Source organism: Pyxicephalus adspersus, chromosome 4 (assembly GCF_032062135.1).
Source record: "Pyxicephalus adspersus chromosome 4, UCB_Pads_2.0, whole genome shotgun sequence".
Classification (NCBI taxonomy): Eukaryota; Metazoa; Chordata; class Amphibia; order Anura; family Pyxicephalidae; genus Pyxicephalus; species Pyxicephalus adspersus.
In genome coordinates, this window is record NC_092861.1 from 4,420,904 (window position 1) to 4,439,116 (window position 18,213).

At 36.9% G+C, this 18,213-nt stretch overlaps 1 long non-coding RNA gene across 1 annotated transcript; it reads left to right on the top strand.

Moving 5' to 3' along the window:
- The first annotated feature begins 244 nt into the window (after positions 1–244).
- On the top strand, positions 245–16,721 carry LOC140329950 (uncharacterized). Its single transcript, XR_011920528.1, has 2 exons — positions 245–362; positions 16,000–16,721. It is a non-coding gene; the product is annotated as an uncharacterized lncRNA (long non-coding RNA).
- The last annotated feature ends 1,492 nt before the right edge of the window (positions 16,722–18,213 follow it).

Genomic DNA, 18,213 nt, shown 5'->3' on the forward strand with positions numbered 1-18,213 from the left:
GGTTGCTATTAGTAATGACACAACAGGTTAATATGAACCAACACAGAGAATGCACCCAAGCACACTGTACACACAGAGGCTTATAGCGGGCAATGGTGTTCAGGACAGGTTCTCCTTAAATGGCCAGAGTGCCCAACGACCTTGCGCCACCTGGCGCCATCTGATTGGGAGATAACTTAATCGGAATTCAAACTATGTCCCGTGCTGAGAACATGACCTTCTCTATTCACCTCCATAGGGATGCTGGGAATGCCACCTGGCCGAACAGTTGTTCGGCTAGAACAGTTCCCTCCGCCTGCAGGGAGAGACACGCTGTGAGCAGGGCAGCAGCCTCGGCCATCCTGCCTGCTGCTGCTGGAAAGGTAAGTTCCTTACAGATTGGTGGGTTCTGTTCAATGAAACCTCTTGTTCTTATATGTATCTTCTACTATTCATAGGTCACTCACAATAGTTTGTGGTGCAGTGATGACTGAAACAGTTACTATATAACATTTAATTTCGATCTGAGTTTACTCTATCCAGTTTAAACTGTATCTAAACAAAAAACTGTCACACATACCTCTTCCTCACTATGGTGCAGACAGCACTCTACTGCGCATGTGGGCAGTTTTGACTCAGGGAGTGCCTATGCTAGCAAGCTTTATCAGCCTTGCCAAATAGGAAATAGCCTCTTACCATCCCTGGCTATTTAGCTAGCTCTCATTGTTCATGTAACGTTTCTCCACTGGTTCTGAGCCCCTAGTTTTGTTGAGCTAGTTCCTGTACACCTGTTGCTTAATTCATTGTTTCCTCTGTCCAGCTACAGTGTTAGCCCCTTGTTGCCCAGACAGTTGTTTCCATTCTATTCCCTTGTGCTGTTCCAGTGATCCTGTCTGTCTGTGGATATCCCTGTGCCTCCTGTTGCTTCCAGTGTCTCCTGTGTTCCCTATGCTTGCAGTGCCCCCTGTGTCACTGGTGTCTGTCTCCTGGACCCCTGGTTTGTGACCTGACCTCTCCTGCTGGCTGGCTGCCTCAACCCTGGCCTTCCTCGACTATTTTTTCCTCGACTCGTGCTAGTCTTGTGATTTGGTACCATTTTTTATCCTGCCCACCCTGGTGTGCCCAAGGATCGCAGCTTGGAAATAACCAGCAGCGCAACATCCCCATCATCAGAGGCTCTGGAGAAGACCATGTTGCCGCTTAGACTCTGTGCCTTGGCCCTTAGCACCCCCTAATGGCCCTGAAAAAATGAAAAAATAGTATAATAAATGTTATTAATTGTAAATGTAAGGACTATCTTTGTTTTTAGTCTCTCTCCTATATTTTCAACAGATATTTTGGCAATCAACACTCTATAGGCTTTATTTATAGATTTTTACACCGCCAATTTGTCTGAAATTTGTTGACAGACTGTTGTATCTCTAAAAAGGTCTCCTTTCAGTTCCTATTAAAAATAAGGACTCATTCTATCACCTACTGGACAATCCTGAAAGTGCTAAGCTGTCACAATAGGAAATGATATTGCCCTGATTTATTTAAGCTTGTCAAGGCTGGAGAGGATTCTGTTACAAACTCTACTCATGTGTACGAAAGAAACCCTCAGTTTATATTAGGTGAATCAGAAGTAAAGGGGGGGGGGGTATAGCATTCCATAACTACGACTAAGCATGATCAGTCTAGAGTGACAGTGGTTTGTAGTAGGAGTCATCATCTTAAGACGGCTCTATTTGCAAATTCTTCCCCTATGAATTTGAAGTAGATTTGTAAACAAATTTTACTTACACAGATAGGCCCTAATTTATTAAAGCCCTTTAAGGTTGTAAACACTTTCATCAGTGAAGCTGGGTGATCCAGCAATCCTGGAATGGATTTCTTAAAAGTACTTATATGTTTTCAATTCTAGGCCAGATTCATTACAGATTTTCTGGATCACCCAGCTTCACTAATGAAAGTGTATCCACATGAAAATTTGAACAACTTTTTCATTATACAAAGACTGAAATATGTTAGTGTGTTACCTATGTGTGCAACAGTTAGTGAAGTAGAGTGATGTACAAGAATGTATAACTATATACGTGGTATATATAAAAATGCCAAGTTTTATTGATTAAAGGTCTGCACATTTGAAAAGTGTGTAATGTGAGGGAGATTCAGTGAACATTTTACATTAAATAAATGCCCCCCAAAAAATAGATTTGGCCATCCAAGATGCCACATGGTAAGGCTAAGCGCGTCTATTGCAGTATAAAAGCAAATCAGGATGAAGAATAAAAATAAAGTATGTAAAAAATTCCATAGATGTCAACAACTTTGTTCTTCATTTCTTCTATAATTGTTTTTTTTTTTTTGCAACTTTGGCACCAAACTCCATCCTATCCCAGCACTCATATAGGAGATGATGAAAAGCTTTCCTCCATAATTTATCATAACATTTGTTGATCAGACTAATTGGGGGTGAAACTGCCCTAAGACCACCAATCAATGACACACTCCCCACTGTACGAGTGTTCTGCAGTGATGTTTGGCAGGCAGATCATCAGCTTTAAAACCTCCAGTCCTATATTAACTATCACTATTAAGAAATAGTTATTTGTTCCAGGGGTTAGCTAGGGTCGGTAAATGTTCAGTGTTAGGGTTAGCTAGGGTTAAGGTAAGTGGTTACAGAGTGCCTAAACCACATGCCAGCCAACCTGTATAGGTAGGCATTAAATATACCATGTATGTACAATGAGCCCTAACTACATTTAAGAGAATTAGGACATTACATTTGAGATACACATATTGTACTGCAGAGCAACTTACCATATGTGCTGAGCTATTTATTGTTCTTGGCACCCCCAACTCACTGTATAGTGGAGGGCACTGAGGAGCTCAACACCCAACAACAGATATGGTGCAGAATTTATCACACGGAGAGGCTAGCAGGTACATAACCACCCTCATAACTCCCTGCCATAACCCTTACTAGGGTAAATATTTGCCAATAGTGATAGCTAGAGTTAAGGTAAGCGGTTACAGAGTGTCTAAACCCACCGCCAGCAACCCGTATGGAAAACCACTAAATGTATCATCTAAGGAAAATGAACTCTAATTACATATGAGAAAGTTAGGGTGTTGCATTGCTCACACATTACTAAAATGCATATTCATCGTTATTTGGACCCCAAACTTACTAGAGGGCACTGAAGAGCTTAACACGATGAACCAAGATAGGTATGGATAGAACCAAGATAGGTATGGATAGAACCAAGATAGGTATGGATAGAACCAATATAGGTATAGATAGAACCAAGATAGGTATGGATAGAACTAAGATAGGTATAGTACACCATGATATATTGGTAGCCTATTTGTATTTAAATGGCCCACCTCAAAGCAATGTATTCAACACCTCAAATCATAATTCAACACAAGCGTGAATAAGGACTTAGTGTGCTGTCTATGTGAGTTGAATATTCAGCCAAAGTGTTTTCTATGCACAGTGAATGCTTTCAGGAAGAACATAGAGTTTTGTAGGACTGTTATCTAGAGACCCATGAGTTACAGATCAATACAAAATGTTTAGCTATATTAATTTCACCTCCCCTAACTCAAATCCATTAAATGTAAGGAAAGATTGGGAAGTTCATGTTTGTTTAAATATTTGAAAAATATTACACCTGTTCTTTAATGTAATGTTGACATCTGTTTTGTATGTTTTCAGTACTTTTTCCCCTCCCCAGAGTCTTTAGTGGCACAAAAAAAAGACAAAAAAAACATTCTTTATTTAAAGGATTTTTACTGGGAAAGGGATGTAAGAAGGAAAGAACTGGGGAATACAATAAGTGTTACTAATATACAAAAATCAAAGTCAAAAAGGGGGGGGGGGGTAAAAACAGCAGGGGTATCCAGGGAGGTATACAGGTGTTTAAAAATTACAACCAGTAAAATAACATAACAATGCATATTGTGACAAAGTCAGCATAAACACAATTGCACTCCTAATGAAAATTTGTCAAGACCTAATCTAGCTTCCCTGCTATGACCAGTCGTGAGTTTGTAGAATTACAGAACAGATATCCAACCAGGTCCTATCAGGGGTATAGCATATAATGAGTGCCGTGTGATGCTAGTTTCAAGAGGGAGTTACCAGTGAAGGGTAGGGTAGTGAGTTTACTAGGGCCTTAGACTTGGTGTAGCGATTTTTAAAAAGATTAGATGTATAACCAAAGGTCTGGATATTATAAGTAACAGATTATATCTAGTCCAGATAAGGGCTATACCCACAGATTCGGTGAATTGCGACCAGTAGTACCATTTGTTAAAGAATTTCCAAGTTGTCCCTCTGATGGAGGAGGTCATGTCGTTTATACAGTGGAATTTGTTGATCCTTTGCAGCCACAGACCGAATTGGTGGGGTGTCAGGTTTCCTCCAGTAAGCAGAAATACACAAATTTGCAGCTATAACAAAATGTCTAATATTTGGTCGCACTTTTACCATTTGTGAAAAAAAATTCTATTCATTATTGTTTAGAATGTTAGGAATCACAACTACAATTTTTTACCCATGGTTTATACTCGAGTCAAAACAGGTATTTCTGAATTCTTCAGTCAAGAGATACAACCCGCCACTGCCCTGAGCCTGCTATGCGTATGGGAGGCATGGTCCATCTCCTGACCCCGCTGGGGGTGCACCGGCCAGAGCTGGTGCACACCTGTCAGAGGGACTGAGGGTTGGGGACCCCTGCAATAGAATTCCAAGGTGGCTCTTTCTTCCACGAATTTTACATTCAGTCATTCAAGTGTGCTGGTAGTGGGGTATGACAAGTGGGGTAGAGAGGCTCAGAAAGTCACTAGAGGTGTATTTGATGCATGATTGCTAACACATTATGATTCTGAAAGTGTTAAAAATCAAGTTGGAGAATTTAACACTAATTGCCTACTAATATACATCATATTTTTCCTTTTCATATCATCTCATTCAGATGTTGTGACAAGGTAAAATAACACTTGCTCTCCTAGTAAAATTATAGGACATCTCTATTTGTTTAGAGATCGACCCAGACAATGTTTTTGCATATGTTATTTGCCTGCTATGTTCAAGATGTAATATTATTCCAGTAACAGAAGGAGATCTTTATCTTTCTTTTTATTAAGGCTGATATTAAAGAAGAGATGGCTGAGTCTGCAAAGGGACAGGGAAATGCATTTTTTGAGCTTTTATTTGCTGCAACTATAATAATGACGTTAGTAGGACTGTTCATGCAATCATTTATTGTGGTTGTGAATGTTTTCTGCTGGATGAACAAAGGGTCACTGAAGCCTTCTGACCAAATCATCACCTCTCTTGAGATTACAAAGATTTTGTATCATGCTGTCAGTCTGTTGGAGGTATTGTCAAAATGTTACTTTGAAGAGTTCTATAAAGAATATTTTATATTGATTATATTCACTGTGCAAACCTTATCTCTTTCTACCACCTGCTTATCAGCTTCACTTTCCATTTTTTTCTGCTTTAAGATCTCCAACTTTCAGAATGTCCTCTTCTTACGTCTGAAGGCCATCATATCCCAAAGGGTCACCTACCTGATTATTGCTTCTGTGCTGATAACCATTGGGATCTCCTTGACCTGTTTTTTTCTGACATTTAATGTATTCTCTAGAAATTCAACTACAGATTTCTCCTTGGAGTTTACCAAAAGCTTGGAGACTTTAAATTCATGTGATATGTTGTGGAATATTTTTCCATCCCATATCTACTTTTTATCTTCAGTCCTTCTCATTATTTCTCTGAGTTTTCACATGTGGAGGATGAAACATTGTGGAAATGTCATAAGCAGCATGGACACCTACCATAGGATTATAAAGTTCACAGCTATTTCTTTCCTGATATGTGCTTTGCAAATGACAGTCAATCTAACTGAACAGCATGGGTTCAGAATGTTTGGACTTTTAGGGATGATTTTAATTTGGAACATGTTCCCAGTTCTACATTCTATGTCTTTAATATACATCAATACTAATCTAAGGAATCAACTCTTCAAAATAGTCCATTGTGGACCTTCCTTTATGTCTTAACTCAACACTAGACAGCCGGTGAAGGGGATTCATTTGTAAAATGGTCCCTCAAAGTACAACTTTAGCTAAAAATAGCATGACGGAACATTGGAACTACTGTTGGTGATTTTTGTTCCTGTTTGTCAATTTAATTCAAAATCCAGATTAGTAAAGTGAAAGGACAAAGACAGCAATAAGGTATTGGTTTTTCACAAGAACCTGAAACATAATTACATATAGTTGTATCTATTTTAATACATTATAATGCAGCTGATGAAATATATTTAACTTCTAGTTTGTAGTTACTTAGGTGAATCAAGTCAACTGGACCGGATTGTGACTCGGGTTTGAGCTGTTATGACCTCAGCTGGGAAGTTCTGATCCAACAATATAGCAATGTTGAACAGTAAAGATCTAACAATACATTACTGTTAATAGCAGGTATAGTAGGCAGCTGGTCGATAACAACCATCAATATTCAAGTTGGCTGAGCCCAACCATAACTGTTGCTGACAGGTGAAGTGAGTCAAGATTAGAATTTTGAGTTATTGACCAACATGACCAGATTTATTCAGAATATTTTTGTTCCAAGTACCCCTATCCACAATCAATCAATTAATTCACAATAAAACAAAGAAAAAGTAATGTACTAGCCTGTATTGATGCAGCTTAAGGAAGGGGACCATACAGATGATGGACTCAAATGGTCACTTGGAGCGTAGCCATCCTATAAAAATAATTAGGGCCACAGCTGACATAATTAATACAAAGTGGCCACATTCAAAGGAGAGGCTTGAAAGTAAGGCCTCACATTGCAGATGGCTGATTGGGGGCTAAAGAAAATGATAGGACCCAGCAGGCTACAATTGGGGTGACAATATATAACTTTATAACACCTATTGAAAACATAAATGCATTTTTGGATTGTATTAAATACCTGTCAGGAGTTCTGCTTTAAGATGATTAAGTAGATTTTAAACGTTTATATTTATTGGGTGAAGGTTTAAGAATAAAAAAAATCTTTGTTACAATGTAAATGTTTCCAAGCAATGCAAATATAAAGCTGAAACATTTTAGTGTACATTTCCAAGAGTGGAATTATCATCAGATTGCAAATCTGACCACAGCAAGCTTTGAAAGAATCACAGTACATATGAAAAGCTGTCAGACTTGTTTGCAAACCAGAGATTTCTCTACACCTGGATGAATCTATTATTTCACTAAATATTTCTCCTTATGAACCTATTTTACACTTACACTTATTGGGGTCTATAGATAAATTAATGAATGTGCCATTCAAGAATCATTCTGTGGTGTTAAATGTTCCAGGTGTTTTGTCAGATTCATTGCTTTGTAACTACACGTCATTGAGTTATTAACATAATAGTTTATTAATTGACTCAATGTGCCATGTATAATGAATTTTTATATATAGACTTCTAGTGTCAACCAATGAAAGAACAGGTCACTTGGAGGACTCTTCTATAACTCTGTATGCAGACTAATTCACTTTATAGCATTTGGGGACACCAGGCAATCACTTCGACTTATATTGAGGAAGAAATTTGAGATCCAGAAACACAAGACACCTTTCCTTTCCTGAAGGCTCCATGGCAGCATAGGAATGGGTTAATCCCTTTCCCCTTTTACTCTCAGGATCTAACTAGGTAAATAAAAACACCTTGTGTTTTGTAACTAGCCCTCCTCAAAAAATAAAGGTAAGCATGGGTAACATAACTGCCGTGTCTGGAAAGAAAGGTGATAAAAAGCTTTTAGGCACCTAAATATATAATCTCCAAAACTTTTTTGGCCAAATTGACATCCACGAAAAAGGCTGCCTTTAGTGAAAACAGACCCACTGAGATCTTGATCCTATTCTGATTTAGTCTAATGCAAGTAAAATTGAGCACAAAAGAGCTCAAAGTAGTAAAAAAAGATTGGTAATCTTGCGTCCTGGGGGATTAGTTCTTTGGAATTGCCTTCAAATTGTTGAGTTACCAGCAGTAATGGTAAAAGATGGGACATCTGAAACCTGAACCTGAGTATCATATCTGAAGAAGTTCCAGAAAAAGTAGTATAAGTAGTATTCATTGCTCTGCGGTGCATCAGATAGCCATGATGACCCTATGGATAACAAGCCACATTACGAGCAACTGTTGGACTTGAATGTCTTATTGACAGAAAAGAATGGAAAGTCCAAACAAATTTCCACCGAGCTCTGAACTCAGAGCGTTGTATTCAGAGTCCAGAGTGATAGCCATTACATCATAGAACCCCAGCTAGGAAGGGAAATTATTACCACTCGTGAGTATAGTTGGTATTGGTAATAGTTTTCCTAGTTTTCGTATGAGTCTTCCCCACCCTTTCATAGCAGCCTAAGTGCATCCGCCTTTGCCTTTCAAAATCCATGGGATTTTTAGTCCCTTATAATTGGACAGTAACTGGGAATGAAAGTACAATTTGATAACTATCTATACCAGCTCACAGACTCTCCTTAAGCTATCAGTGCTTAGTAAACACACTGCCTTGCTTTACTTAACCCTGCACAGCATTGGAACGTAATAATTATCCAATTCACAGCACAAAGGTGACCAATTCAACTCACAGAGCCAGAGCCTCTGCCATCATGTTGTATTGTGAAACCTAACAACAATAGCTTCCATGTAGACAAGCATAGTTCGGTATTACTAATTTTACCAGTACCAGCTTCAGCAAAGGAGAATGACCTGAGAGTACATGTGCTATATAGGTAGTTTTTTTGTTTTTGCTAGGGACAACACTGACACCACTTGAACTCCTGCTCATCTAAAGATGCAATCATAACCTGGTACAGAGAAGACATAGAAACTATGCATGTCTGATTATACAGGATAGGTCCAATGCAGGCACACATTTCGTGTGTTCTAATGTTCTGCAAATATCCTCTAAAAAAAAGCATCCAGAGAATTTTTTTTATAACTTTCTTTTTTTATTTGTTCTTTTGCATATAAAACTAAGCATACAAAATACTTTATAAAAATAAAGAATGAAGAAGAATAATATACTGTGTCTGACACATGTTACATCAGTGTGGTAAAAACAGGTGAGCTAAACTACATGTTTAGTACTGAATTCCTAAGTTAGGTAAGCAGCTAAGCAGTGAGACCAGCATAGTTGTTCAATTCAGACTGCAACCAGGTAGGTGCAATTCAGCACTCATAGATCTATTGTATTCAGGGGTGTCTATAAATTCTTTCTAGTAAAACCAAGTAATTTCAATCTTCCTCCCATTGTTCGTAGATGCTAGAGGTAGGATTTTCATGAGCATTATCGTGTTTACGTTACAAAGCCATTGGGCCACAGAAGGGCAAGTGGTAGACTTCTAATGCAGGCTCTGGCTGCATTCAGTAGGTGCTTCACTACTGATGTCCTGTGAAACCTGAGCCTAAGAGAGCTAAGTTGGAGCAGGAAAAGGCTGGGACCTCTGAAATTGGATCATCTGTGAATTTTTGTGTGATCTCTTGCACTGCTGGGCCTTAGAGCAGGACAAGACCAGAATAGGTGTAAAAAAGTCTCCTCGCCACATCTCCAGCAATGATCAGATACAGCTGGAAATATTTGGTGAACCCAGGCCGATGTATCGTACCAGCGGGAAAGGATTTTATCATTATTATTATTAGTAATATTAATTTTATTAAACAGGATTTATATAGTGCCAATATATTACGTAGCACTGTGCATTAAATGGGGGGTTGCAAATGACAGACTAATACAGACAGTGATACAGGAGGAGAGGACCCTGCCCCGAAGAGCTTACAATCTAGTAGGTAAGGGAATTTACACGCAAGAGGATGGGGGATATGTATCATTGAGTTTCTGATACCTGCTACTGATAGAGGAGAGGTGGGTAGATGCCAGGTGATTCATTATCGCTGTAGAGTATCTAACAATATATCCATCTTCTCCTCCCAATGTGAAAGATGATGGGAAAAAAAACATCTCCTGGGGGAACATTGATGCAGAAGATTTTGTCTATCTCCACCCATCCCCACTAGTAGTGATTCAAAGGGGACCAGTGAACGTGCCAAATTTTTACATTGGGCAGGGAGTATAGAAAATGTAAAAGTTGCAGCGGGGTTAATCTTTAAAGAGGAAATCTAAATGAGAGCCAGCCATGGGACATATTGTAGTGATTCTAAGCTGAATGACTGCTCTAGCCTCACTCACTGAGTGTTGGGCTCAATCCACTACTCTTACCAGGTAGGATGCAACATATATATGTCACAATACAAAGAGGTCTGGGACTCAGGCATTTGACTTCTGTTACTGCAAGAGAGTGCATCCCATGCCTAGTCATATGGTTAAACTCAATTGGGGGTCCAACTTGCACTTTACAAAGCCCACTTATCTGCAATCCCTGCCAGAGAGACTGTACTATGGCCTCATTCTAAATAAACTTGCTACAGTATGATTAAGAAGATTAGGAACATGTAGACAGGACTTCAGATAAAAAAGGAAAACACAAGAAAGTATAATTTTATCAAATGAGTAGCAGATGCTTCAGACAGACTAGTTGGGGTGGGGAGGCACACAAAGTCAAATACAATAATATAAATTAGGAAAAAAAATAATAATATATAATAATTAAAAATATGCCACCCCTAACCTGGACCAAATTTATTTATAACTTCATTCATCAGGTATCACTTGATTTTCCACTTTGGACCATGAAGGTATAGAAGCCCCAATTTCTATGGTAGAACTTCAGTGGGTGATTGCCAATTCTAACACTGGTAAGAAGACTGATGGCCCTGATGGCTTCACAATACCATACTTTAGAACATTCCACCCATCCTTGGGTCCCCCGTTTTTTGCCATGCCAAGTTTCTGTGACCTTTTCTAGACTCATGTATCCATAGTGCTCAAGGAGACAAAATACTTCACTTTATGCCCCAGTTACAGGCCTATATTTGCTGAATACAAATGTGAAATTGTTTGACAAAACCCTGGCAGCTGAAACATTTCCAGTCTTAAAAATTGATTCATACTGATCAAGTAGCATTCATACTGGCCAGGGAAGCCAATGATAATATCACCAAAATAATAACTATTATACATACAGCTAAAAAGGTGTTGACAGAGTTAGTCAGATCAACTCTTTAATTTGTTGGCTTAGGCAACACTATGATAAACTGTACTTTATGTTATAGTCAGTACGTTTAGCCAAAGTAAAGGCCAATGGTATACTCCCAGAATCAATTTCTATCTCCAACAGAACAAGGCAGGGGTGTCCACTGCCCCACATCATTAATCTTGGCCTTAGAACTGTTTATTTGTCAAATCCAGGCCAATCAAAATATACATAGCCTTTCTTTTTCAGGTTAAGAACATAAATCCCCACATTTGCTAATGACCTCCTATTCTATTGCCCATCTCCTGTGGTTTCTCTCCTCAGCCCTATTTCAGAATTCAACAAGAATAATGCTATCTCCAACTTGAAAATAAATCTCCGGATGTAGGAAGCCTTCAGCGACTCTATTTCTTAATTTGGGGAAACAGTCCTGCAAAATTTGTTCCCTTCAGCTGGGAATAAAAATGAATAAATATTTGGGTTTTTGCCTCATTAATTATCTTTCATGCCTATATGTTCTCTATCACCTCCCACCTCTACAACAGGCCCACTGGAATGATTCCAACTGATCAGCCTGTACATGTTCCATCGATCGGCGTGAATTCTAATTGCTTTCAAACTTGTCAATGGATCTTCTTCTGAATTCTTCAATTTCGGATAGCCAGTTTGCACCCTCAGGTAAATGTTTCCCTCCATGTATCTTCCAGGTAATGGCTACCCACACACTGAACACACTACCATCTATACATAGTTCTATTGACAAGTTTGAAAGCAATTAATAATCCACAACAATCGTTTTGGAAGATGTACAAAAAAAAAAATACCAGATTCTCCATTTTAACATGACCAATCAGGATCCTCTAAACTGACTCTGCAAAAAAATCAAAATCACCTCCTGGAACGAATATATTGGAACACTATTACTTGGATCACAACTTTTGTCTTATGTCTCTACCCGATAAAGCAAAATGGTGAACATGACGGGAACAGAAAAGAGAAGAATCAGTTCTCGTTATTTCTTTGAGTTTCTACATATGAAGGGTGAAACATTGAGAAAATGTCATCACCAGCACAGACACCTACCACAGGATTATGAAGTTTACAGCTATCTCTTTCCTGATTTGTGCTTTGTAAATAGCAGTCAATGTAACCAAAGATTACGGGTTCAGATTTTTTTGTCTTTTACAAAATATTTTAATTTGGAACATAGTTCCAAATCTTTTACAAATAAAATATATTTGTTCATATTTAACTAGTTCAATCTGCTCAAATGAAATATTAAATAGGTAGCAGTTACATTTTATGTTAATTTTGTTTATGGGTGTTTTTTAAGTGTGAAAGGCTTAGAATAAGAAGTGTATAGTATAACAGATGAGAATAAAACAAATAATTTTAGCTCCAATTTATAAAAGCTTAGGTAAAGTAAAACGCTAAAGTATATAGACCATATAGAAATCCAGGAATGTTAATTTCATTATTGCATTATTAAAAAAAGGTGAACATTATGAAAATTATGGATGACATGCAATCGTACTTGGATTTGTGTAAGCTTTAGGTGTTTGCCAAGTTCATAAACTAATGTAAATATTTGCAGGAGGTAATTGTAAAAGAAGTTCCCAGCTGGTTGTATAGCTTACCAAATGCTTTGAGAACGGAAGGCTGACCATTGTGTAACTAATACCTGTATGGGTTTCTAATATAAGTAGTGGGGAGGCACTGCCCTTAAAATCTAACAATCAATTGGGGCACTCCCAAAAGAGCAAGTTCACGTAAATGAGTTCACAGCCAATGGGTTCCACTTAGGTCAGGCAATGGAGATGAAGATAGGGAAGTGATATCATCGTGAAAAAAAAATGTTGAAACGTGTTCTGCAAACAAAGCAAATAAATGAATCTTTCTTCTTTATCTTATGATCCTCTAATTGGAAAGAATTGCCCCTTATTATTACCAACAACTAGTGAGAAAAGTAACATTTAAAATTTAAAAAGAACAACATAAGTTGTTTTGGAAACTTGTATTTTTGAGGAATGTATTGAATTTCCATACTAATAGTCATTTGGACTGCATTTATATTGAAAAACGTTTGATTGCATTGTACATTGCAGAGATTTTTTTTTGCTGAATCCACAACTTTTTTGGGGGGATAATATTTTGTGACTTACTAATTATCACTGCATATTTCCTGGGAACTAAATAGCTTTATTCAATAAATATAGACAGTTAATATACTCTAAACTAAAGGAACAAAAAAGGCCGAATTTATCACTAAATCACTTTATGCTAAGGATACTGTTGTTTAATATTCACTTATTTTATCCCCCCCCCCCCCATATAGTTTTTCCAGACCAGACTCTACGATATCAGAATTATTGTTTTATAACTAAATCACTTTGCTAAGTAAATATAGAAAACCAACCCATGTACATATGAATATCACCAACTGTATATAAAAAATAATACGTGTTTAATAAAATATTAGATTTTGTTGCTTTGTTGTTTTGTTTTTTTTAATATGCAAATAACAAAAATCTTGTTTGAGTTTTTTCTTTTTTTTGCATATACATCTGTTACTATTATTATTTTTAATGTGTTCCGGAATTATATAGGAGGATGGGAAATCTGTTTGTGTAAGTGTTTTTTATATTATTTACATTTTTATTAGTAAAAATGGCATCTATATAACCCTTCTTTGGTAATAGTACTGTACAAAAGAAATTCATCCAAAGTATATATAGCAGCACTTGGTCGGGGAAGCTAAATATAATAAAAAATCTACCAAAACCACACACACACATATATTTTTTTTTATTATTATTATTTTTTGCATGCAAACCTAATAGCACTTTTGGTGTTTTACAAATATCTGTCAGGACTTCATCTTAAAAATGGTTAAGTAGAAACTGAGATTGCACATTTGACAGGTGCAGGTCTAAAACTGATGATTCACTGTCACAATGTAAATGTTTGCAGATATGACTATGAAACATTTCCATGTAGATTTCCAACAGCACGATTACCACCAGCTATCAAATCTGACCACAGCGTGCTTTGAAAGGAAGACTCATCAGACTCATTTGCAAACCATAGATTTCCTTACGCCTGGATGAATGTATCATCTAACTAAACATTTTGCTTCTAAGTTAAGGCTGAAATTGAATTTTGTCCTATTTTTAAAGAGTATACTTTGGGATCTATTATTAAATCAGTGAATCTGACATTCACAAAAATTCTAAAAGGTACATACATTTTCAAAGGCAATGGTTCATTCTTCACCAGAGAATATTTGATGAATGTCAAACTCACAGTTTTAGCAATATACTCCTAAGAGTAAACCAGTTAAAGAATAAGTCACTTGCAGCTGTATTTATAACTTTTATGCCCATCGGTTTGGCTGTTAGATTGTTCACAGCCGTTCAAATTTCTATGGATTGCTTATTTTGATAAGTTAAAATGAAGACATTATGCTAAGTGGTCAATTATCAAAATAGCCCAGCAGTCATAAAAGTAAATGATATGTTTTCCAATTATTACTGTATTGAATCTAGGTCAAATGAACAGGGGAATGATTTTTGAATAGACCCCTTGGAGTCTGGCTGTTCTATTATAATACATATGACCGTGGTCTGTTGCCTGCAGTCACCTCCTTACCAGCAGCCCAAGTGAGAGTGGTCTCGGTTATACTTTCCACTCCCCCACGTTACGCAGCATGCTAATTTTACATGCACATGGCGCCCACCCATAATTTGGGTGGAATGTGACCTGCAACCATACATATTAGGAGATTGTTCAACACAACTCTGAACCCCGGCCTAAGGTAAGGGTGTGAAATGGATATCCTCCCTATTTTTTGAGTTACAAAATAAATCCTAACAGTACACCAGCTGTAGGTCCTTCCCTTGGCTGACACTGCAACAGGATTAGGTTTTGCTTAACCAAGTTCCTTTCTTTTTATAAGTAAGCAAAATGCATATATTCTCAGGCAAATATCAATCGTAAGAAATTTAATATACTGAAATATGAACTATTCCAGTACTATACTGGAACTTTTACTACTCTCTTATCCAATACCAGGTTGCTGACTTATTTTACCGCACTCATTTACTTGTTTTTCCATATCCTTGAAATTCATCTCCAAGTAAGTGTCCACTTTCCCCCCTTATATGCCATTTTAGATTGACAGTTTACTCTTATATGTTTTATATTATACTCTTATATTACAAGCAATGTTTTGAAATGTTGCAAGCATATATAGTTTGCTACTTACTACCTACTACTGTTATTAGCCACTTTAACTCAAATGCAGCTCAACATTTCACATATTACTTTCTGAGATTAAACAATAGTCCGATATTTCCTAATCACATTCACAATATTACCTGACCGATATTTCTTGTTTGGAACACTGATGTATTTAAATTATTATTGCATTTGCTTTGTTTAATGTGTGTATATATATATATATATATATATATATATCAGCGTTTAAGCTATGATTACCTTATTTTACAGTATTTGTACCTAGTACATTGTCCCTCAGGATAAATGAGACATTAAGGATGTTACATGTACTATCCTCAAGTAACACTATAATTACTTTATATGGTCTTTTCATTGTTTTATACATCTCGGTAGCAATCTTTGTCTAGCTCAACATCCCAACAAGGTCCTAAAAAAACCTGAGGAGGCTGGGAATAGTTAAATTCACAATATTGTATTCTGCACTGTATCCTGCTAGATACCATTGTTTTTGAATTGAGTATTGTGAATGTATATAGAATATATACTAGCCTTAGGTAAAGTGAGAACTCAAACAATATTATGCTGTTTCAAAATGACTAACTCAGCTATTTGTGTTCTTTACTTTCTGTTCCCAGAGGCCTCTTGGCCTTGCACCTGGTCAAGTGAAACCAGCTGATAAGAAGACCATAGAAGCTGTGCAAGTGGAACAAGCAGATAAGGGGACCATAGAAACCGTAACCCCCCCCCCAAGAAAAGTAATGAGAACAAAATATGCAACAGCAGCAAAACAAGTAAAACAATAACTTGTTGTCTTTAGGCAAACTAAAGAAAAGACCGGCCCAGAGTTGGATGACCGGTGACGCAAGGAACTGAAGAATAAAAAATAGACTCTTTGGTTAAAGTTTCCAGAAACTCCTTTAGACAGAGGAAAGGACAGTCCCAACCTCTATTGCCTTGTCTGTTGTGAGTTTCCCACGCGTGAATAAAACCGTGATTCTTTTACTATACCTCAGAAGTTGTCGTGAATAATTGTCAACTTACCACTGACAGTATAATATAAATAACCATAAAAACCCTACTGACTTGCTTTTTCTACACACTCAAAATTTAGGGGTCGGCTAGATACTGCATATTACACTGGGGAATGCATTTTTTGTTGCGTTAGATCTTACACTTGTTTATTACTAATTGTTGGATAGTGGATCTGGAAATAACCCCAGTTGTTTGCTATCACATCCAGGTTTTACAATACAGGGTACTCTCCATTTTTGTCAAAAAACAAATTTTTTATGTAATCAAAAAATAATGAAATAAAAACTTTATTGTACTGTTTATTTACATTTCTTGTTCATACAAAGGATTTATTGTTAATCTATGACTTTTTTTTTACAGTAAAACATTTGAAAATTATTCGGGTAAGCAGTTAAGGTAAAAATTTATGCTTATAACTTTTCCTGGAGTGTTCAGTGTTACAAAATTTGCTTTTTTTTTATTGTTACATTTGTTGCACTGTTTTGATACTTTTTGGTTTGCTTGCAACACTGCAAACTAGTTTAGATCAAGTTCTATATATACAAATTAGCACTTGTATATATAGAATATGTAATAGAATAATAGACTATAATATGTCATATGTTATAATATGTCATAACATTATAGTATGAATGTCAAAAAATATCACCAAGCATTCATGATCTGATTTAAATTTATTTCTAGTTTGGCTTTATATAAAACAAATATTTGCAAAAAGGATGTTATAATACATGTATCAAGGAGCATTTAGTGATTTTACTTGTGTGTGTATATCAAAATAAATTTAAATGCAAATAAATACATATGCATTTTCATGTTTACTATTTTAATTGGACTGGTTTGTGGGGTGTGGGGGGATTAAACAAGTAAGTTTGCTTGGATGGTATGCATTGATGTGACTTTTTAATCCTCATTATTGTTAGTTTCATCTTTTGCTGCAATGTTTTTGTGCCTGCTTTGTAATGCATGGTTTCCACACCAAACTGCTACTTGACCCCCCTGTTGCTTTTGTCCCATTCTCAAAGTTACATAGTCACATATTGGTATTTGAATGTATTATGTACATATTCCTTTTATAAATAAATTGCCGTAGTTTTGAATTTGTTTTTGTTTTCAATTTTAAAAGTCTGACATTTGCACTCATGTTGATTTGCCACCACACAACTCCTGTGTACATTTGTAGTTGTGTTATAGGTTTGTTGTCATTGTGCCTCATCTTAGCACTATTGTATACAAACACACTTCCACTTGCTGTCCAAACTGTTGGTGAATTAGTTGTCCAGCTGAGTTGCATACTCATTCTAACACACCTGATGGTGATGGAAGGAGGTCCAGGTCCAGGTTGCCAAGCACAACATCAAAGCACATTGATTGCCAAGCTCCCAAGCAGGGTCAGCCACTCTTAGAAATGAACAGTTGTTGTGTTGTTGCTCAACTTATTTTTGCTCAATAAATACTGGATTGTATGCATTATTTAGGTGTTTACACAAAACAGATAGTACTAGTATCCAAAACTTCCAGGGATAAATACGCTTTGTGTCAAACATATTTTCTTGCATTTCCAGCCTTTCAGGGTGTTTCTGCAGGTTTGAATGGCATGTTAGATGTTGGCCCACTATATATTGACTTACTTAACTCTGCTTGGTAGTGGAAGTACATGAAGGTGGATTCCTCCTTTAACCAGAGGCAAAATCCTCCATGAATGTTGCTTGGAGCCAAGCCCATGATATCAGAAATAATAGGAAGAAATAGGCAATCTTCAATTTGAATAATGTTAAGCAATATGCCCAAAAAAATCCTCTTTGCTTATTTCTTCC